This window comes from Erythrolamprus reginae, chromosome 3, assembly GCF_031021105.1.
Source record: "Erythrolamprus reginae isolate rEryReg1 chromosome 3, rEryReg1.hap1, whole genome shotgun sequence".
In the NCBI taxonomy this organism is placed as follows: Eukaryota; Metazoa; Chordata; class Lepidosauria; order Squamata; family Dipsadidae; genus Erythrolamprus; species Erythrolamprus reginae.
Window position 1 is genome coordinate 127,730,437 of NC_091952.1, and position 24,056 is coordinate 127,754,492.

Here is a 24,056-nt window from a genome sequence, read left to right on the forward strand (position 1 = left end):
AAGAGGATATGAAAAAATATTTTTCTTTGTTTCTATAAACCATAGAAAAATGATCAGGCTGCTAAGGAAGATAAAACAAAAATAATTTTAACGATTTATTGGATTCTACATATGAGAATATCAGTATTTATGTCAACATTTGTGTTGATATGTTTTTATGACTTGTTGCCGATTAAGTCTGTGGTTTCAACTAGAAACTGATATAACAAAGTTTCCCTTTTTATGAATAAGAGCAAAATGGCTGGAGAAGCTACCCTAATTTAGACTTTCTCTGAACTTCATTAATTAACTTTATTTTAGCTTCGGGTTTGTTTGTTTTTTGATATTCAGTCAACTCTCCTGTTTTTTATTCCAAAACTTTGAAAAAATATGCATTATAGAGAATGAGATCTGATATATCTAAGTTGATCATTATTTGGTACAAAATATTTTGCTATTTATGATTTTTTAAAATAGAGGTCATTATTATAGACCATACATTCTGAAGTTGATTATTGTGCTTTAAATTAAATTTTTTGATTAGCAAGGATACTTTTTTGTGATCTATTGTAATAAAAATGCATACTAAAGCATTTCCATTAATTGCACGGATTTTATTCTGAACGTTTTGGGGTTTTCTTTGTTTAGAATGTATACATATAATATTTATATAATTGGGTAAATTGAGCCGACGGTTGTCAAACCTTGATTACTTCACGTTTGCCAGGAGTGACCTTGACTAATTGTACAGTTGGAAAATTCTTGGCCTTGAGGAGAAAATAGTTGAAAAAAAATCAGCTGACTAAAATTTGGTTTTACTCTCTTTTTGGCTTTTGAAACAAGAGCAGGAAAGCCTAAATTATTTCCTCCTGAAGTATCTTTGGAGACTTCAGAAAAGTTTTATCTACCTTAGGATTGTATTCATCAATTTGTTCTGCTGATAGATAGATAGATAGATAGATAGATAGATAGATAGATAGATAGATAGATAGATAGGTAGGTAGGTAGGTAGGTAGGTAGGTAGGTAGGTAGGCAGGCAGGCAGGCAGGCAGGCAGGCAGGCAGGCAGGCAGGCAGGCAGGCAGGCAGGCAGGCAGGCACAGGAAAATTTATTTTTTTCACCTACTATATAGAATTTTGTTGGAAATTCTCTTGAATGTTATATTTTGTCTTTAAATTAATTACCGGTATTCTCTCTCTCTCCCTCTCCCTCTCCCTCTCTCTGTGTGTGTGTGTGCTTGTTCATGTGTGTTTAAGGAGCTATGAAAAGCCAAAGATCCTATTCTTTGTTACTGATTTATGCATGATAATCTGGAGTTGTTGTTGTTGGTTTCTTGGTTTTTCGTTTTGCTTTTATGCAACAAGTATTGTTCCCATCAAACTCTGTTCAACATTTCTAGCTATCCTCAAATTCTGCCTTTGAGACTTCAACTGAAAAAAGAAACTGTTCCGATTTTCAGAATTCACACTACTACTGAATGCAATAGAAAACTGCTCTGCGTAATTGGAATCGAAGTAGAATTAAACCAAACCATTTATGAAAACATGCATGTAAGATGTGCTTCTTTTAAAAAAAAAAATTAGGCAAATACAGTATAGGAACACGGGTTTTTATTTTTACACAATGCTTAGTTTCCTTACCATAGAATCAACCAAGAGTTGCAAACTCCATCTAAAACCAAACTTGAAAGATCCTCCATAAATCCGTAATATTGCATGCAATACATTTGTATACTTAGATTTGAGTGTTTCCATATTTTTTTAAATGGTAGTGTCAGAAGAAAACAAAACCAATTAATAAGTGGATTGGTTAAAATTACATTCTTATACAATTAATTGTTTTTTACAGACTGACACCACCTTCACTCCAAAGTAAATGTATATAGGCTCACATCCACTGCCATCTCACCATCTGGCAGAAATTGGATGGGATGATGGATGAGCTGCACTAGATGCTAAAGGAAAGAGAAATGGGGGAGAAATGTAGATGAAGATCAGGAAGCAGGAAAGAAAAATTAAAAATTGAAGAGATATTTGGCTGAACTCTACAAGAATATGCCTGAGTTTTGTGATAAGCCTTCCTGAATTTGGTATCTCGTACCATTATATGGTACACATGCTATAGACCTCTGTTCAGTTACATCAACAGATTAACAGATTTGGAAGGGACCTTGTAGGTCATCTAATCCAGTGTTTCCCAACCTTTTTTGAGCCGCGGCACATTATTCATATTTTCAAAATCCTGGGGAACACTGAAAGAGGGGGGGCGGGGGGGGGCGGGCTAAAGAAAAGTTTGGACAAAAAAACCCTCTCTCTTCCTCCCTTTCACTCTATTTTTCCCTCTTTCTCTCTTTTTCTTCCTTCCCTTCTTTCTCTCTCTCCATCCCTCTTTCTTTCTTCCTCTCTTTTTTGCTCTCTTTCTCTCTCCCTCCTTCCCTTCCTCTATGTCTTTCTCTCTCCCTTGCTCTCTCTCGCTCTCTGTCTCTCTTGCTATCTCTTTCTTGCTTTTTTCTCTCTCTCTTGCTCTCTCTCTCTTTCACTGTCTTGCTATATGTCTCTTTCTTTCTCTTTGCCTCTCTTGCTATCTCTCTTTCTTTCTCTCTCTTTCTCTCTCTCTGTCTCTCTTGCTATGTCTCTCTTTCTTTCTCTCTCTCTCTCTCTCTGTGCCTCTCTTGCTAAGTCTCTCTTCTTCTCTTGCTATGTCTCTCTTTCTTTTTCTCTCTCTCTGCCTCTCTTGCTATGTCTCTCTTTCTCTCTCTCTTTCTCTATCTTTCTTGCTCTGCCTCTCTTTCTTGCTCTGTCTCTCTTTCTCTGCCTCTCTTGCTATGTCTCTCTTTCTCTCTCTCTCTGCCTCTCTTATATGTCTCTCTTTCTTTCTCTCTCTCTCTCAGCTGACTGCAAGCGGGAGCCCTGACGGCGGCAGCTGGACGTGCTGCTGGACACCATATATGCCAGGCCCGCAGCGCCAGCATGTACGACGTCCAGCAGCACGTCCAACCGCCACCGTCAGGGCTCCCGCTTGCAGTCAGCTGAGAGAGAGAGAGAGAGCACTCCCTCTCGCCGCCGCCATCTCCCCGCGACTGCCTGCAGCTGCTGCGGCCACCCCCCACCGCTCCCATCGCCAGTGCCCTCCCGCCGGGCCACAAAGGACACTTGCCGTCGACGCCAGAGAAGCTCCAGCTGGGCGGGGTGCTGCCGGTACTTCTGTCCTGGGGCTCCAGCTCGCAGCTGTCAACCGGCTCCTGCTCGATGCCGTGGTTTTCGGCGCTCTCCTGCTGGGCCCCAAAGAAGGAAGGCGGGAAAAAGGCGCGAAGAATGGAGCTCTCCTTCTTCCTGCCTTCCTTCTTTGGGGCCCAGCAGGAGAGCGCCGAAAACCGCGGCATCGAGCAGGAGCCGGGGGACAGCTGCGAGCGGGAGCCCCAGGACGGAAGTACCGGCAGCGCCCCGCCCAGCTGGAGCTTGGCAGCACACCTGGCCATGTCTTGCGGCACACTAGTGTGCCGCGGCACACCGGTTGGGAAACGCTGATCTAATCCAACCAATGATAAATTCTCCTCATCCAAGGGTGAGTGGCAGAAGATTATACTAGCCAGATACTTCTGTTATAGCAGGAGATCCTCTACCATGACATAGGAAACATGAAGAAGCTGTTGCCATTGGTGCTGTCTCTAGGATAATTAGTTAGAAAGCCCCAAACAGATAGACCAGGGGTAGGCAAAGTTGGCTCTTCTATGACTTGTGGACTTCAACTCCCAGAATTCCTGAGACAATCATGCTAGTTCAGGAATTCTGGGAGTTGAAGTCCACATGTTATAGAAGAGCCAACTTTGCCTACCCCTGAGATAGATTATTCCTCACATATTTTTTCTTCCATATCACATTCTCTTAGACGGTGAATGTAAGATGACTAGAAAGTTCCTTTGGGGTAAATCCAGTAATAATCAGCATCCATATGCACTTTATTCATTATTGTAAGATTCCAGTCCAGTAATTATTGATTGTAAGTTACTGTAAGATATTTTTTAAAAGAATAGCATTAAATTCTGGGGGAGGGGATGAGAGAAACATCTGGACTTTTGCCAGAGCGGCCTTCAGCCTAGACTTAGTAGTAATAATATTTTTGGCCTTGGTAAATGGTATATCTATGAAGACAATAAATAGGTTTTCTTATGCTCCTATAATCTTCAACTGCAAGGCCTGTTAGTTAAATTAGTTCATGAGCGTTTTTTGAGTTTCTTAGAACTGCATGCCAATGGCCCTATTCATTTTTGTCGGGTATTCCTCAAAAGATTGACAGGGGGCTCGTATGATTTCACCTCAGGAGGATTCCAATAATGTTTAGTTTTATCTCTCCCCACAACACCGTTTTTCAGATTTCCCTTTTGTATTTCTGGAAATGGGGGCATGTGCCTGGTAACACCCAGCTCTGGGTTTGCTTATACAGTGATCCCTCGAGTTTCGCGATCTCGATCTTTGCGAAACGCTATATTGCGATTTTTACACCCGATGACGTCACTCCCTTCCTTTCTCATCTTTCTTTCTCTCTCTCTTTCTCTTTCTTGCTTCTTCCTCTTTCACACTCTCTCCCTCCCTCTCTCATCTCTTTCTTTCTTTCCTTCTCTCTCTTTCTCTATCTCTCCCCCTCTTGCTCTCGAGCGGCGGGTGACACCCAGGGAAGGTTCCTTCGGCCGCCCAGCAGCTGATCTGCTCGGCAGCGCAGTAGCAGCGAGGAGCCGAAGATGGGGTTTCCCCTTTGCGTGGGCAACGGGGAAACCCCATCTCCGGCTCCTCGCTGCTACTGCGCTGCCGAGCAGATCAGCTGCTGGGCGGCCGAAGGAACCTTCCCTGGGTCTTCAACTCCCAGAATTCCCCACCGCCCACGCAAAGGGAAAACCCCGATCGTGCACCGAGCGGCGGGCAGGCGAGCGGCGGGCGGGCAGCGGACAAGCGGCGGCCGGACAAGCGGCGGCCGGACAAGCGGCGGCCGGACAAGCGGCGGCCGGACAAGCGGCGGCCGGACAAGCAGCGGGTGGACAAGCGGCGGGCGGAAAAGCGGCGGGCGGAAAAGCGGCGGGTGGAAAAGCGGCGGGCGGAAAAGCGGCGGGCGGAAAAGTGGCGGGTGGAAAAGCAGCGGACAAGCGGCGGGCGGAAAAGCAGCGGGCAGGCGGGCAGGCAGGCGGCTCCTCAGCTGCTGGGTGGCGGAAGGAACCTTCCCTGGGTCTTCCCAGGTGCAGAAGTAAAAACACCATCTGCGCATGCGCGACCATGGAAAAAAAGGGCGCGCATGCACAGATGGTGTTTTTACTTCCGCACCACTATATTGCGAAAAATCGAGTATCGCGAGGGGTCTTGGAACGTAACCCTCGCGATACTCGAGGGATCACTGTATATATCTTTTATCAAGGAAGTGTGAATGGTTACAAAGTGGATGGCAAGGATTATATTAGAATGCAACCATGGTTGTAAAAATGAATCTCTGTGGTCATTACGCAAAGCACATGGTTATTAAGTGAATCCATTCTCCTGAATTGATCTTTTTTCTGGACTGCAAATTGTGATCACATGACCACGGGAGCAGCAATCAATCATAATTGCAATTTGTGTCAGGAATAAAGAATCACTGTTAAAGTGAAGCTGATTTGTTATCCATGCCTATACACTAGAATCCAGTCAATTAACCGTCAGTTGTAAATTGGTATTATTTATTTACTTACTTACTTACTTACTTACTTACTTACTTACTTACTTACTTACTTACTTACTTACTTACTTACTTACTTAATTTTTATGCCGCCCTTCTCCTTAGACTCAGGGCGGCTTACAACAAGTTAGCAATAGCACTTTTTAACAGAGCCAGCCTATTGCCCCCACAATCCAGGTCCTCATTTTACCCACCTCGGAAGGATGGAAGGCTGAGTCAACCTTGAGCCGGTGATGAGATTTGAACCACTGACCTACAGATCTACAGTCAGCTTCAGTGGCCTGCAGTACAGCACTCTACCTGCTGCGCCACCCCGGCTTATTAGATAAGAATTAACAGAATTCCAGTATTTACGGAACCGTCTCCTGCCACATACTTTCAAGAGATCTATAAGAACACACAGAGTGGGCCTGCTCCAGGTCCCGTCGACTAAGCAATGCAGGTTGTCAGGGCCACAGGGGAAGGCCTTCTCTGTTGTTGCCATGGTTCTATGGAACTAACTCCCCCCACCAAGGTCCATATTGCTTCCACTCTATTGGCTTTTTGTAAGGCCACTAAGACCTGGCTTTGCTGGCAGGCCAGCGGCCCATGAATTTAGCAACTATCATGACCATATTGTACGAATGTTATGTATGTATGTTGATGAGTTAGTTATTATGGTTTTTAATTAAGATTTTATAGTTTATATTTGACTTCTTCTTAGTGTTTATGTAATTTTATATTGTTGTAAGCCGTCCTGAGTTCTTCGGGATTGGGCAGCATAGAAGTTGAATATGATAAATAAATTAACAGAATTCAAAAGGAGTTGAATTTATACCACTTACGGGAATGTATGGACTCCTGGCTGATTCCTCTCTTGACTCCTCCCCAGGCTTTGTCTGTCCTTTTCTTACAATTTGATTGCTAAGTGCCTTAAATATGATCATGTGACCACATTGGAGAAGTGCAGCAGTTTTAACTTCAATGATGGGTCATACGTAATGGGGGGGAGGGTGTTCCATCATAATATTTACTGTCATTAAGTAAATGGTCATTAAGAAAAGACTACTTGTAAATTTTATACTTATATTGAGCAGTTGTTATGTATCTAGTTTCTGTATAACTTTAATGGATTTATGACTATTTATCATATTACCTATAAAATTAAAATGTTTCTATACCTTATATTTCTTTTACTCCATTGCCGCCCTAGGTTATGAAGTGCTGTGCTATGCTATTACAATTCTCAGTATAAAAGTAAACTTGAGACGTTGCTCATAAATTCTATTTACTTGTATTTGACTATATACAGTAGAAGGGTTAAATTATTGCAGCTGAAGATCTCAGCAAAACAAACAGCAAAACATATATGCATCTTTTCATGGATTTAAGAAAACTGCTATTTAATAATAGCAATTTTCATCTTAAGTTACAGATGTTAAATTAAGGATATGTATTCACCTTTTAAAAAGTTATTCGTTGAACCACTATCCAGTTTCCCTGTATCTAGCAATGAAAATAATATTTGTTTTATCTTCATTCTAAAAGAAGGTTGATCATTGAAATCTGAAAAATTTAGCCTGAATCTGGGATAGTGTACTAAATTGCACAGTACACTGATTGCTGTGTCATCATTTTTGGGGTCCAACTCAATTTCTTTTTGTCTTCATGTTATAACTATTGACTTATTTGTCTGGCAAATAACAACACGTTAGTGGCTGTGTGCAAATATCCATTTATTCCATGTAACTGGTACAAAATGGACTAGTTCCGATGTAATCTGCATGTCATTTCATGAAAGGTTTAAAATAAGCACCTATGTTATTTAGTTGCATGATAGCCAACAGATGTGCTGAGATATCATGTGTTTTTACATTACCGATAGCTTAATTGGAACCAGGCTGCAGAATGTCTGATCGGTGTTGAAAGATATAAGGACCTGAAAAAACAGCAGGCCAGTCTATCTTAGCCATAAAGATCAATTGTGTCCTAGAAGGAACATCATTGCAAGAGGAAGACCAGTTTGGTTAGTTTCAGCTAGAGAAGAAGGAATAGATTGTATTTTTAAACTTCTTTTTACTGTTTTTTTTTTTTAATTTATATTGTTGTAAGCCACCCTGAGTCCTTCGGGATTAGGCAGCACAGGAGTCAAATTAAATAGATGGATGGATGGATGGATGGATGGATGGATGGATGGATGGATGGATGGATGGATGGATGGATGGATAGATAGATAGATAGATAGATAGATACATACATACATAGATAGATAGATAGATAGATAGATAGATAGATAGATAGATAGATAGATAGATAGATAGATAGATAGATAGATAGATACTGGGAGATGGCTTTGCAAAATCCTAACTCAATTGACTAAAGTACCAGTGCAACTAGCAATGAGGGAGATGTTCTATGTTTGGCAGTACATTATGAAAACCAATTGTTATTCCTTTTGCCCTTCTCTACTTTTTCCTTAGGTAAAGTTTTCTAGAAGCTTGATGGGCATTTCTTCTTTAACTGATTTTTGGAGCAATGGTAAAATCTGTCGAAATGTCTTCATTCATACAAACAGATATATTTTATTACAAAATACATTGAGCCTCAGTAGGAAGCAATATCTAGTCAAACCTGTCTAAGCTCAAAAGCAGAGTAGCTTTTAGTATTTGGAAAGAGGAAACAGCCTGGGAATTCCAAGGATAGACAGAAAAGTTGAAAAGAATTGTCAGAAGAAACAATGTCAAACCACATTTGTATTTTACCAGGAAAACAACACGAACATTACATGTAGTTACCAAGGGTTGAGTATGACTTCAGGGTATCCTTAAATTTAATATATATACTGAGGTACTTGTCACACTGGAGGACAGCATGTCTGACTCACAATCTTCATGGGAAAGTAGGTGTAGAGAGAAGTCTTGAGTTAGGAATTGAGTAGGACAGATTTTGAATAAATTATCAGATATGAAGGATCAGATTTTGCCCTAGTAATTTACTAATTTACCTTAATCTAGGCTGCAGACCTCAGACATCCTTAAAGGTTTCTTAGATATATGTAGAAGTATGCTGAGAGTCTCTTTAGTCTAGTGATGAAGGCATCAGGCGAGAAACCAGGAGACTTTGAGTTCTAGTTCCATCTTCAAAAACCAGCTAGGTACCTTGGGGCAGTGATTCCCTCTCTCAGCCCATTCCACCTCACAAGGTGGTGGTTGTGGGGAAAATAGAAGGGGGAAGGTATGATGAACCTACAACCTACCTTGGGATATTGATAAAAATGTAATAACAATGGGAAATAAATAAACCAATTAAAATATTCTGGCAATTAGCAATGTAGTGTATGGTTGATTTCCCTGCTCCCTAACCAAGCAACCACATTTCTGGCTTTATCCTAGCCCCAGACCATATCTGAGACACCTTAAGGGCCAAGGTGTGTTCTAACTTACTTCACTGTCAGTTCGCGTCCTCACACGTGTGTGACTGTCCATGCGCATCGCGTGGGTGCATGCATAGTGCTGAAATTCTGCTTCTGCGCAGAAGGGAAAAAAATGGTGCCACCATTAGGACTGGTTTGGTGGCATGGCAGGCAGGTGATCGCTCCCAGTTCAGCGAGCAGAGGGAAATTCTTGCTACCAGTTCTACAGAACCGGTCAAAACCAGGAATAACCCACCGCTGCTTAAGGGTATTCTTAGCTATTGCAGTTTGTCTCCTGATACAATTTTTTTAATGTGATAAACTATAGCATGTAGTTTCTCAAACAGCCATGGACAGAATGTGTCCAGTTCGTCTTGACCATTTTCAGCTACATGCCCCCTCACTCTGATTACAGTGCCACCAGCCTGGCCAGGCCACGCAGATCACCCTCACTCCTCTTGCCGCTCCCCCTCCCACGCCCATCCCCCTTGCTCCCCCCACCACTCACCTTGCCACGCTCCTCGCCCCTGCTTACCTGGATCACCTCCTATAGGTGCCACGCCACAGGGAGCAGGCCAGATGGCCCCAATTCTGGCCGTGTGGCCTGTTCTGTGCTCTCCCGTGCTGCAGGCATCTCTACTGCGACCCGGGAGATCAAACAGTCAGCCACATGGCTGGAAGTGGGGCAGGCCACTTTTGCTGCTGGCCCCAGCTGCCGCTCTAAGTGCGGCAGTGAGATTCGGCTGCTCCGCATGTGCAGCAGCTGAAATCTCTTTCCGGCAGCAAAAATTGCCAGTTTCTTTGCTTCCGCACATACGCAGAAGCAAAAACCCGGTAATTTTTACCGGAATCGTGCCGGCTGCACGTGCACGGTGCATGCACACCCATTGGCAACAGAATGGGCCTATGCGCTCCATTGCCGCTACCAGAATGGTGTTCCTGACCGTTCTGGCTGCTGCCCACCCCGGGCATGTAATTTCTCAAGCAGTCATGGACAGAATGTGTCCAGTTCTTCTTGACCATATTCAGCTACTGCAGACATGCCACTTCAGCAACAATGGGTAGCTGCCATTGTAGAAATTATGCTGCCACCTGTTTCTTGCTGGATACATTTGGGTGTACAAGTAATCCTTAATGTAGAACCATCATTCAGCCTGGAATCACCATAGTGCCAGTCCTCAAGCACATAATCATATGACTGGTTTGATTTTATACCACTTTTGCAATGGTCATTATGTGAGTCATGGTGGTCATTAAGTGAATCCGAGGTTGTTATGCAAACCCATTGTCCACTATGGCTGTTTTTTGGAAAAACTGGAAGCAGACAGCAGTTTCCGGCAAAAATAAGTCATGCTCCCTTAACTGAAGGACATTATTAATGCCTATAAATGCAGAGTAGTTGCTGAGTTCCCAGAATGTGATCAGGTGACCATGAAAGATTTGTGTGTGTGTGTGTGTGTGTGTGTGTGTGTTGTGGTTATTGGAATTTCAATCCAAGTTGTAAGTACATTTGTGGGGTGGGAGGTTCAACTTTACTTCAAATGGTGGCTAAGTGACTAGTTATAAATACCTGTAGTGGTTTTCCATTCTTTTCTGTCAACAAAGAGTTTCATGTAACCAGACTCTTGTCTGTTTCTCTTATTTGGTTCTATTTCCAGGCCATACTGTCCATAAGGATGGAGATGGACTTGCTACGAGCTACAGTGGTCCCCCGATTATCGCGAGGGTTCCGTTCCAGGACCCCTCGCAATGATCGGTTTTTCGCGAAGTAGCGGTGCGGAAGTAAAAACACCATCTGCGCATGCGCAGATGGTGTTTTTACTTCCGCCGCAGCAGCGAGGAGCCGAAGATTGGGGTTTCCCCGCCGCCCACGCAAGCTCCTCGCTGCTGCCGCGCCCACCGCTTGTCCGCCCGCCGCTTGTCCGCCGCCTGCCTGCCTGCCCGCGCGCCCGCCCTTCGCCCGCCCACGCCGTTCGCTCGCGCCGCTTCCCAGCTGAGTTCTGAAGCGAACTTCCACGTTTGGCTTCAGGACTCAGCTGGGAAGAGGCGCTGGGGTTTCCCACCAGCAAGAGGGGGAAGACCCAGGGAAGCCACCCAGCAGCTGATCTGCCCGGCGCCATCTACGCATGCGTGGCCATAGAAAAAAGGGCGCGCATGCGCAGATGGTGTTTTTACTTCTGGGTTGAAAAATCGCGATATAGCGTTTCGCAATGCTCGAGATCGCAAAACTCGGGGGACCACTGTATATCATTTTATTCCAAAGGCCACGATATAATTTTGATAGAGCTACAGTTTTAACGAGTTCACCTCACTAGCCTCCAAAATATATTTCTAAACTACCTCTAGATATATAGGACATTAACATATTTATTATTTATTTATTTTTTATTTATTTTATTTATTGGATTTGTATGCCGCCCCTCTCCGTAGACTCGGGGCGGCTAACAACAGTAATAAAAACAGCATATAACAATCCAATATTAAAACAGTTAAAAAAACCCTTATAAAACCAAACATACAGACAGACATACCATACAGACATATTTAGGTCTTACCTCTGGTTATTTGGGAAATATAGTTTGATATTTCAAAAAAATGCTCCTCTTTGTGCCTATACAGAAACAAATTTCATTAAAGCCAGTGAAATTCATCCCCTATTAAGCAGGTCATCAAACTTGTGCATGGTCAAGATATGGAATGAACAAATAACGTCAAATCCAGAAATCTGGCTATTGCAATTGTGATTGTTTCCTTGATGAGGAAAAGTCCATTCAAAGCTGTGAATAAGGAGAGAAGAGACCTGACCCATTCACCACATTTGCAGACAAATGCTTTGTTCCTGGGAATAGTTCAGAAAGTCACAAAACAGCCTGGAACTTAAGAGATTTGTGGTTGGGGAGCATAAAAAGAGAAAGTGATTCTGAAGCTGTTGTAAACTCTTAAAACTGATAAGAGACTGAAAACAATTTGTCTTCCTTTCCTCCTCAGCATCTCTCTTGGCAATCTTTCTTTTCCACAAGCAGAAAAGGAGAGGAATGCCTTCCCTTGTAGAAGCTGTTCTGCCACCTTGGCCTTATTGGATCCCTTGTAGACTTCTTTATTGGCCACGTGTGATTGGACACACAAGGAATTTGTCTTTGGTGCATATGCTCTTAGTGTATATAAAAGAAAATTGCAGCACCGGACTTACCCGGCAGCAGGCTTTGCTGGAGGGACCGGGAGACACTGGACTCTCATGGCAGCAGCCATCTTGAATCCCGAGCGAAGTCTCGGGAGATGAGACTTCGCTCGGGAGTTCGGGCCTGTCTGGCCCGGCTGCTGATTGGTCCGGGCGGGGCCTGCTTGCCCTATATAAGGGCGAGCAGGCCCGGGGCTCTTCCTTTTCGCCCGGACAGCAAGCCACGAGCAGACACCCGCCCGCCCTCCCTATTTTGCAGTGTGCTTAGGGGTCGCCATTAGGGGGCCGAATGGGAATTTTTTGCAGTTCTGCCTTTTAGCCGGGCTGTTTTTTCGCCCATTCCACACTGAGGAGATGGATGTGCGGTTAGGGGGTGCTTGCATTTATTAGGTTAATTGGCTTACCTTTGGTCATTTGGGTAGGCAGGTTAGGGGCGGAAAACTGGGGTGGTTTAGCAACCGCGCGTTCTCCCTTGGGCATCTTTGGGGATGATTGACAGGTTCTCCGCAAGCTCATGGAGGGAGTGCCTGCCTGAGCAGCTGGGGGGAACCTGTCTTTGGGTCCTGCACCTTTAATTCCCGGATTCGGGGTAGCCGGTGGGACCCCCCTCATGCAAAGCATGGCAGGGTCGCAGGTGATGGACTGGTCCCTCACCTGGACTTGCATCGAGATACGCCCATGAGTTTTTTGTCATAACGTCATTTCCGCCCTGGAAGTATTTGTTTGACCCTGCAGGTCCATTTCCGGGTCATAGTTGATTATGCTAATTTATGCAAATTTAATGAATAAATTATGCAAATTTATGTTAATAAAAATGACCCAGTTTAAATCCAGCTCTTGTGTCCGTGTCGTTACTCCGTCTCTCCAGCAATATACATTTGTCAAGAATCATGAAGTAAAACACATAATGATTGTCATATGGTACAAATCAGGAAATCGGCAATCAGGAAACAATTGTTGTTGTAGGTCAGGAACCAGTCATAACTATTGAAAGCCACATTTATTTATTTATTAGATTTGTATGCCACCCCTCTCTGAGGACTTTTAAAATCTGCAGACTTCTCACAGAGAATTAAAGAATTGACTCAGCATGCAGAAAACGAGGGAGGGGGATATAAAAAACATACCGTATAAGCTGAGACTGCCCCAAAATGGAGACACTAAAATTACATCTCATGGCCTCTTGTGAGAACTATGGGAACTCATTTCATTAAAAAAAAAAGCCCATTTATAACAGCTTTCATTAGAACTTCACCCAAGTTGGAGCAGATTAAAGTATCTGCTATCTTCCATGCAGAAAACTATGCCAGCATGTTGCTTGATTGCTGTTACTTGAATGATTCTGGTTGTTGGGCAGCCAGGCAGTAGAAAAAATGTCCATTTCAATGCAATCACCATACTATTCTGTACAACCTGACACTGATTTCACCAAATATACAACATATACATATACAGTGGTACCTCATCTTACGAACTTCATTCGTTCCGGGACGAGGTTCGTAAGACGAGGGGTTTGTAAGATAAAACAATATTTCCCATAGGAATCAATGTAAAAGCAAATAATGTGTGCAAGCCCATTAGGAAAATCCAAAACATTAAGGCTATTTAAAAAAAATCAGCAGGCAGACGAAGTTGAGGCGAACGGAGTGGGGGAAGGGACAGCAAGAGGTGGCAAGAGCTGGCAATCCCAACGAAGCAAGGCGAAAAGAGCCTCTCTTGAGCTTCGTGAGTCTACCCCACACCTTTCTCCTCTCTTGAGCTTCACGAGTCTTTGCCTCCTGTTTTTGTCCCCCCCACTCTGCTCATCTCCCCCACACCTTTCTCCTCTGTTGAGCTCCATGAGTCTTTGCCTCCTGTTTTCGTCCACCCCATTGTGCTCATCTCCCCCACACCTTTCTCCTCTCTTGAGCTCTGTGAGTCCCTGCCTCCCATTTTTGTCCCCCCGCTCATCTCCCCCACACCTTTCTCCCCTCTTGAGCCCCATGAGTCCCTGCCTCCTGTTTCTGTCCCCCCCCCACTCTGCTCATTTCCCCCATGCAGTTTGGAAGGGGGAAGTTTTTCACTGGGATTCAAAACTGGCAAAAATGAAGGGAATCCCAGCAAGGGGAGCTTCAGGGAAATCCCAGAACGGGCGCTTTTCCCAGGGAAATCCCAGTGCTTTGGGGCATCCCAGCAGTAGCGGCGGGTTCGTAAGGTGAAAATAGTTTGGAAGAAGAGGCAAAAAATGTCTTAAACACCGGGTTCGTATCATGAACATTTTGTATGAAGAGGGGTTCGTAAGACGAGGTATCACTGTACAACATTCCAAGCATATACAACATTCTAAGCAGCAGAACTTCTTGAATATCCTCCGAGTCTACAGAGAGGGGCGGCATACAAATCTAATAAATAAATAAATAAATAAATAAATAAATAAATAAATAAATAAATAAATAAACAAACAAACAAACAAACAAACAAACAAACAAACAAACAAATCCTCCTGGATGGGAATTAAGAAGTCTGTGTTGTTCCTTTGTTCAATTTTAATTCTTGCCCTGAGGCATATCCTAGGACTAAATTCAACACCTGCCCTTTAGAGTTTTAGGGATAGATCATCATGGATAAAATCTGTTTGTGTGGTTTCAACACTGATTTGATGGCATGTAATTAAATCAGTCCATTTGTAGTTTAGTACTACCAACTGGAAACATCCATTGAAAAAGACAGCATTGTTGACAAATACGCCAACATTCATTTCAAGCCATTCAGCTGTACAGTTTGTAAGGACCATATATTTTCCAGTATGGATTGCTTACAGGTACTGTAGTTCTTGACTTGTGATAATTGAGCCTGGAATTAAAGTTATAAATTGTGGCAGATTAAGCAGGTCATCACCATGTGAGTCCTTCTGGATTGGGCAGCATAGAAGTAAAATTAAAAATAAATAAATAAATAAATAAATGTGACCATACCCAATTTGATGACTTATTGTGATGTTCATAAGTGAACAAGGCACTTACGTGAATGTGATAGTCATTAAGCATATCTGTTTTCTTCAGTGAAGAAGTTTTTTTGCCAGAAACTGGAAATTAACACAAAAAGTGGCAAAATAGCAATTGCAATAGCACTTGGAGTTACTGGTATATACCGTTTCATGGAGCTTTACAGCTATCTCTAAGTGGTTTACAGAGTCAGTATATTGCTCACAACAATCTGGATCCTCATTTTACTGACCTCAGAAAGATGGAAGGCTGAGTCAATCTTGAACCTGGTGAGATTCGATCTGCCAAACTGTTGGCAGCTGAGGATCAGCAGAAGTAGCCTGCAGTACTGCACTCTAACCAATGTGCCAGCACAGCTCTGATCCATGCACAATCAAGATTACATGACGGGGAGAAGTTATAAATGGCTGTAAGTGTGAACCAGCTGCCATATGCTCAAAATGTAATTCTGTAACCTCTCTCTCTGTGTGTGTGTGTGTATCTGTCTGAACACTGGAACTGAATGATAAATAGTTTTGGGAAGATTTGTTGTAGGTTCCGTAAGTTGCTAAGTGACTGGTCATTCAATAAGGACTACCTGTATAAACAATTTAACAAATGAAATAATGAAATATATTTGCAACAACCTCTTTGAATGTTTGTGATATAGCCGTTTTTCTATCATCCCCTTAATACCCTGCTGTTCTGTTCGGGTCGTATGTGACCCGAAGCCAAGTTTGAGTCCCTGTAAAAAATTTTCCCTGCATATCTGAAACTTGAAATTTCATGACTATTTATCATTTCAGGGGTTCTCTCTATGAGAATTTTTTTGGGGGGGTGGGGGGCTTAGTTTTTGCTGGGCAAAAAAAGTTACAAATCTTATGTTCCCGGGTCACCCTGACCCGGACCGAAAACTCTTCATTTGCAGTGCTTATGTTTGGTCTTTTTGAAAGCTTTTTTCACTTGGAAAGTAGTCTGAACATTTCTGCACACAATGATATGAAAATTGAAATGAAAAAAGTAAATCTTATTGGTTTATTTTGCGGATATAATGCACGCCCCCCCCGTTTTTGTGAAAATTTTTTCAATTTATGGATAGTTTTGCTTGCAAAATGCATTCTATTTTACTAAAGTTGGTGTGAGATTGGTAGCTTGAACATTTCTGAATATAAGAAAAATATAAAGGAACTGAAAAAAATGATTCTTATTGGTTTTTTAACATCAGAAATAAGGCCTCCCCCCCCCTTTTGGCTGCTTGCAACCATTTTCACTTTTTATTTTTTTATGCTCCAAATCCGAAATATTCTTTAAAATCTTAGGCATTCATTTACTCAATTTAACAATGCTGATCATCAAAAAATATTTTTGGGGTGGTGGCTAATTGTTTTCTGGGCAAAAAAAAATCATAACTTTGAATCTGTTTCTGTTCGTATGTGACCGGACCAAAAATAATTTTTTTAGGTACTTGAATTTGATCTTTTTGAAAACTTTTTCAACTGGAAAACTAGTTTGAACATTTATGAACATAATGATATGAAAATTGAACTGGAAAAATTGAGACTTATATTTTTATTTTGATCAAAAAGCCCCTCCCCCCATCCTTTTTTAATTTCATGTCAATTTCTATTTTTTAAGGCTACAAATCCCTAAGGAATTTTCCCCCAAAAGGTTTGATATACTAAATTGAACATTTCTGAATATAAGAAAAATATAAATGAACTGAAAAAAATGGTTCTTATTGGTTTATTTTTGCCACAAAAGGGCCACCCCCCCCTCGGCCTTGCTGTGTGCCATTATTGTCACTGTTTATACATATTTGTCTAGAAATATTTGGAATATCCTTTTGAAAATCAACCACATTGTAGCCAGAGAACTAATTTTATGAAACAAATCCATTTTACTAAAAAAAAGTATGTAAGTTTGAAATTAACAGCATAATTTTTATATAAATTGAAATAATTGAGGCATACTTTATGTGCAAAATAAACCAATATGCATCAATTTTTCCAGTTCAATTTTCATATCATTATGTTCAGAAATGTTCAAGCTACCAATCCCACACCAACTTTAGTAAAATAGAATGTATTTTGCTAGCAAAACTATCCATAAAGTGAAGACTATTTAAAAAAAACAGGGGGGGCGTGCATTTCATCAACAAAATAAACCAATATGCATCAATTTTTCCAGTTCAATTTTCATATCATTATGTTCAGAAATGTTCAAGCTACCAATCCCATACCAACTTTAGTAAAATAGAATGCATTTTGCAAGCAAAACTATCCATAAATGGAAAAAAAATTCACAAAAACAGGGGGGGCGTGCATTATATCCGCAAAATAAACCAATAAGATTTACTTTTTTCATTTCAATTTTCATATCATTGTGTGCAGAAATGTTCAGACTACTTTCCAAGTGAAAAAAGCTTTCAAAAAGACCAAACATAAGCACTGCAAATGAAGAGTTTTCGGTCCGGGTCAGGGTGACCCGGGAACATAAGATTTGTTATTTTTCTTAAACAGAACAGCAGGGTTAAAAATCCATGGAATGTACAATGCAAAGAATCCAGAGTAAATAGGCATTTTTGAAAATAATGGCAAATTGCCTTTTATCAGAAAAAGAAAAAAAGAAAAGAAAAAATACAGCTTTTGGCTTAACTTTTTTTGCAACAATAAAGGCATTTCATTTTACTGAATCCTGATAAACCTATTTGGATAAGAAGTATTTTGGGATACTCTAAGAAAACTGATACCACGAAAAATAAAAATAGGAATTATTATGGAAGAAATGAAAAATAGTTACTGTGACCATAGATAAAATCCATCTGAATCCACATTTCACAAACGACAAGCTTGTATGTGAAGAATGTATAGTTTAAACTTACTTATGTTTTGTGGTGTGCAGAAAACTAGCTGCAACATTTAGAACAAGAGGTTCAGTAGGATATATTAATAAAGTAAGGGTAGTGTAGAAAGTCTGTATAGTTTGTATAGAAAGTAGGACAAGGGCTTCCCTGCTGTACCTCTTTAATGAAGTTTCAGCCATTTCATGGCTCCTGGCCCCATCTTCAACACTTCCACAAAAAATGTCACAATCTTTATGTGGGGGAAGTGTGGAATGTGCCTTAACTGCATCTAGTGCACCATTTTACAGTTCAAGTTCAATTAATTAAGCCTTTATTCTTCATGCATCACTGACCCTCATTCACTTACATACCTATGGCGTAGCTCGAAGGGGGAAAGTCAAGAAGCCAGTAAATAAATATATATATAAAAAGAAAAGGGCACATTCTTAGCGTTCTCTTTCATTAAACAGTTTTGCAGGAGATGCTAATATGCCTTCGGAGAGATTATATCTGATATAGTTTTGCAAATTAGGACCAGCGCTTTATTGTATTTGAGGGGGTGGGGGTTGAGTAGCTTTAATTAAAATAAAGAAAGGGCAACCTCTTTGATGCATGATGGAATAACAGATGCACTATACTAATGATGGAAGGAAAACAGAGATAAAGTGAAGAAAACGAGAATACAAACTCTGCATCCGAGAAGTGTGAATAAGCTGGCAATGGGATTTGTGTTTAAGTGTCCTTTAAATAAGTCAGTCATTGACACTAGCATGTTTGCATATAACCATAACAAAATTCTTTAAAAATAAAGTTCCCTTTTAGGAGAATAAGGGACATTATTCTTTGGTAATTCAAAATAAATGACACGAAATGGAATGGAAGTTTCAGAAATGAAATGTGCCATTTCTTAATGAAGTTCACATGCTGAATTCAAATATAATAATGAAATTTGTTAGTTGGCTCTAGTTTTCATGCAACAGACATTTTACATTTTCCAACTACAGGTAATAAGCAAATAATGCGCCAAACGTAATACGTATATATAAAGCCGTATATTTTTACTAAAATTAAGTGAATTATATTCGCAACAGTAAATACATGAAATAATCTATTGGTTATGTTTACCAAGAAAACTAAATTAGTAAACAAGTTTAAAATGTTCAAAAATTTAAATTGTCATTAATCTTGTCTTCAGTTTGTGTCCCTTTTGCTTCTTTTGACTTTTCTTTTGTATTCAAGGAAAGGATGGTCTCTTACAATTGTCCAACAGTAGTCTGCAAGCATCAATGGTCTCCATTTACCTTGATATCTTTTTTCCATAGCTACAACATCTTGATGGAAGTGCTCCTCATGCTTGTCACTCACTGCTCCACAATTTGATGGAAAGAAATTCAGATGAGAGTGTAGAAAATGAATTTTTAAGGACATGTTATAACCAAAATTTTTGTAGGCCGGGATGAGTTTTACAACCACTTTCTTGTAGTTTGCTGCTTTATAGTTTCCAAGAAAATTTGATTTTATCTTCCTGGTCAAACAATGGAAGAAGATCTTTTTGATAGTCCTGGTATAGAGATGTACGAACATCACTTGCCAGGAGATTCCATTCCATTAGTCTTGAACCTAAAACCTCCACCTTGAAGATCCAAGTTTCTTATTAGGTCATTCAATTCCATTTGTGTTATGAGGTGCAGTTCAGCAGATGTGGATGGCAGATAATCTGGGTCATGTAAGGCTGTTTGTTCACCACTACAATTTTTCTGAGGTTCTTCCTCACTGGTCTCAACCACAAAAGATTCAGGTGCTTTTGGAATCAGTAGTCCTTCTCCATGAGGTATTAGAGGTGTTGCTGATAGAATGTTTGGATACTGCACAATTTTTTTTCTCAGTAAGATCTTTCTCAATTGGAGGCACCATACAAAAATAACAATTACTGCCATGATCTGTTGGCGCTCTCCAAATTATTGGCACTGCGAAAGGCATAGAGGCAAGGGTGGGCAACAGGCACCACAGGTGAAACGCCGTTCCACCAGCGGAAATGGAGCTGCAGCGCAGCTCCATCATTGCTGGCTGTGCACACGAGATTTGGCTTCTGCACATGTGCAGCAGACGAATCTCGCCACCCCATCCAGCAGCAACAGCACCCCCTGCACCACAGGCATCTCTCGGAGTAGCAATGGCAGCTGCCCCTCCCTTTGGGAGCACAGTGCTGGAGGCCCATCCTGGTGCCGCTCTCTGCCGAGTTCAGACCCAGACGAATCGGCTGCTGCTCAGAGGGAAAGGGGAGCAGATAGAGTGCCCCTCCACTCAGCTAGATCCTCCCTCCTCTTTGCCCACTTCTGTACAGGTAAAACGTCGTGGTGTAGAAGTGTTGGAAGGAAGATGTCGTTTGGAGGAGGGACGCTCTGTCTGCTCCCCTCGCCCTCCGCTGCTACAGCTGATTCATCCGTGTCTGGGTTCAGTGGAGAGCGGTGCGCCACCAGGCTGGGCCTCCAGTGCTGTGCTTCAGTCCATGACTCGCTCGGCTGCCCCATCGCTGCACCAACAGATGCCTGCTGTGGTGCAGGAGAGTACAGTGGGAATGTGAGAAGGAGGCAAGGCAGGTCCTTATAACTTGGCCGGGGGGGGGGAAGAGCTCAGGGACCTTGCGAGAGGGGGACCAGTAACCCATGGCCAAAAAGCCTCCTTGGCGGCAGGGGCAATTTTCTCTGTTCAGGCCGAGCCCTCCTAGCCTCACCGCCACAAGGCAGTGGGAGCCCATGGCCGCGCCCCTGCAGGCAGAGGGCAAAGCTGAGCCAAGATCTCCACCAGGGGCAGAGAAGTAGTGGGAAAGGCGGCATACAAGGCCACTGAGCTCCAGCAATGGAATACAGGCTTTCAGGCACACCTGAGGAGAAAAGCGAGTGAAGCGGGTAGAGGGCAGGGGGTGGAAGAAATCAGGTGCTTGGTTGGGAAAGTTGCCCAGGAATCGAACCACAGGCAAAGGTCGCACCGGGGCAATTTCCATGTAGGAAAAGCTCCACGAAGGAATTTTGCTCCGTAGCCTTTCCTAGGGCATCGCCAATATGGCAATGGGGGCAGGAAGGGGATCTGAATCTTTCTAGTGGGATGCTGAGGAGAGCCGAGCTGCCCCACCTTCTTAAACCATCCGTTTCTCTTATTTAGGTTAATGATTTCATAAAGTAGGCCTACTGTATGTGTTCGGTGTTCTTTTGTAATAGGTCTTGCATATTTCTGGAAGTCCAAAGACAGGACAAATAACAAGATAGCTCTCCACCTCTGCTTGCATCTCTATTCACATAAATATTTGCTTGATTAAGGAGAGTGAATCAGTGTGGTTTCAATCAAGGCAAATAAGTGGAAAGATGGTATAAAGTTAATATTTTTATCAATGTTTCATAAATTATTATTTTATATAGTATATTCTTGAAAACAAGAGTGTTGCTATGGGTCAAATATTGGATGTGTATGTCTACTCACCTTTAGAGAGGGAGACCCTGAGCCAATTGTAATTTCTTAGCAATTCATAATTTCTTAGCATATAAAAGTTGCTATACATGTACTGGTGTTATGAATGAAATAATCTCATATAAACTTCCTTAGATTATTTAGATAGACAGTGAGACATAATTGTGTTAAAAATGAGATCAGCGCACCATTAAAACATCAGGTTATCTATATGTACGAATAGTGAGCATTTTATCTTGGTTCCAATGTGAAATTAATTAAGGAATTTTATCTCATACTAGTGTAGGATATCAGTGTATTCTTTGTGGGGACTGTGCTTTTCAGATACAAACCCCGCTAATCCAAGAGACATTGCATGTTAGAAAAGAGTTTCAAAATTTAAAAATTTCAAATGATTGTAAACCATATTAGGATTTTTTAAAAAATATTTGAAGAGATATGTAAACACTTTTGAGAAGTAAATGTATCACATAGGACTTTGATGAGGGGATGTTTGGGACAAATTACTGCATGAATCTCAGCCATTTCTCTCTTTTTTTTAAAGAGCAGTTGTATGGATTCCAGATATACAGTGATCCCCCGAGTTTCACGATCTCGATCATTGCTAATCGCTATATCGCGATTAAAAAAAAATTAATTAAAAAAACCCCACTTCCGCGTTTGGCTTCGGGAGTCAGCTGGGAAGCGGCACGGCTGTTGGCTGCGGGGGGAGGGAGTTAGGAAAGTCCTACTTCTCCCCCCACAGCCAAAAACTCAAAGCCTGTCTCCTGCTGCCCAGTTTAGCCAGGACACGAGCGGCGAAATGACTTGGAGGAATGTGAAGCTGAAACCGGGCGGTTTGGACTTCCCATTCCTCCAAGTCACTTCGCCGCTCGTGTCCTGGCTAAACCGGGCAGCAGGAGACAGGCTTTGAGTTTTGGCTGCGGGGGGAGGGAGTTAGGAAAGTCCTACTTCTCCCCCCGCAGCCAAAAACTCAAAGCCTGTCTCCTGCTGCCTGGTTTAGCCAGGACACGAGCGGCGGAATGACTTGGAGGAATGTGAAGCTGAAACCGGGCGGTTTGGACTTCCAATTCCTCCAAGTCACTTCGCCGCTCGTGTCCTGGCTAAACCGGGCAGCAGGAGACAGGCTTTGAGTTTTGGCTGCGGGGGGAGGGAGTTAGGAAAGTCCTACTTCTCCCCCCGCAGCCAAAAACTCAAAGCCTGTCTCCTGCTGCCCGGTTTAGCCAGGACACGAGCGGCGAAATGACTTGGAGGAATGTGAAGCTGAAACCGGGCGGTTTCAGCTTCACATTCCTCCAAGTCACTTCGCCGCTCGTGTCCTGGCTAAACCGGGCGGCAGGAGACAGGCTTTGAGTTTTTGGCTGCGGGGGGAGAAGTAGGACTTTCCTAACTCCCTGCCCCCGCAGCCAAAACTCAAAGCCTGTCTCCTGCTGCCCGGTTTAGCCAGGACACGAGCGGCGAAGTGACTTGGAGGAATGGGAAGTCCAAACCGCCCGGTTTCAGCTTACATGGTCTTGGGGTTTCCCCTTTGCGTGGGCGGCGGGCGGCACCCAGGGAAGGTTCCTTCGGCCGCTGGTCTGCTCCGCAGCGCGGCAGCAGTGAGGAGCCGAATATGGGGTTTCCCCGTTGCCCACGCAAAGCTCCTCGCTGCTACCGCGCTGCGGAGCAGATCAGCTGTTGGGCGGTCTTCCCCGCCGCCCACACGCAAACTCCACCATCTGCGCATGTGCGGCCATGGAAAAAGGGGCGCATGCGCAGATGGTGTTTTTACTTCCGCACCACTACATCCCGAAATATCGATTATCGCGAGGGGTCTTGGAACGGAACCCTCGCGATAATCGGGGGATCACTGTTGTACCTAATTGTGAAAAATATTAAGCCAATTATTTATAAAAGATTATTAATGACATAAATTATATAACATTTTCCCAGCCCCATCAATACATTTTGATTTAACCAAATATTTTCTTTCCTCTGTGGCTGCTACATAATTCTTATTTCTATCTAAGACCCATATGAATGTCTTAGAGGCATTCTGCAACACTTTTTTGGTTCCTAATTTCTCTTAACTAGTTTGAAGGCAATTCATATTTGTATTTATTTCTTTCAGCCCTGAGCCAAATCTCAACATCACTCTGACTTATCACTGATCCAACAGGTGTAAAAATGCTCTCATTTCCCTTCTCTATGACCCAAAGTCATACAGTGGTTAAGATGGTGACCCAGAAACAAGGAGGCTGTGAATTCAAGTCCACCTTAGGTATGAAAGCCATTTAGATGTCTTTGGGCCACAATCACTGCCTTTCAACCCAACTTATCTCAGTTTTATTGGTTGGGAAAATAGGAGGAGGAAGGAGTATTACATATGTTCACCGCCTTGAATTATTTATTAAAAAATAATAATGGTGGGATAAAAAAATCTAATACAAATAAATAAAAACCTACATTACATGTATCTTTCTGGCTATTTGCAAAAGCAGACATTAAATAAGGAATCCAAACAGTTGTTACAGAGGAGCTGTAAGCTTCCTGGTCACC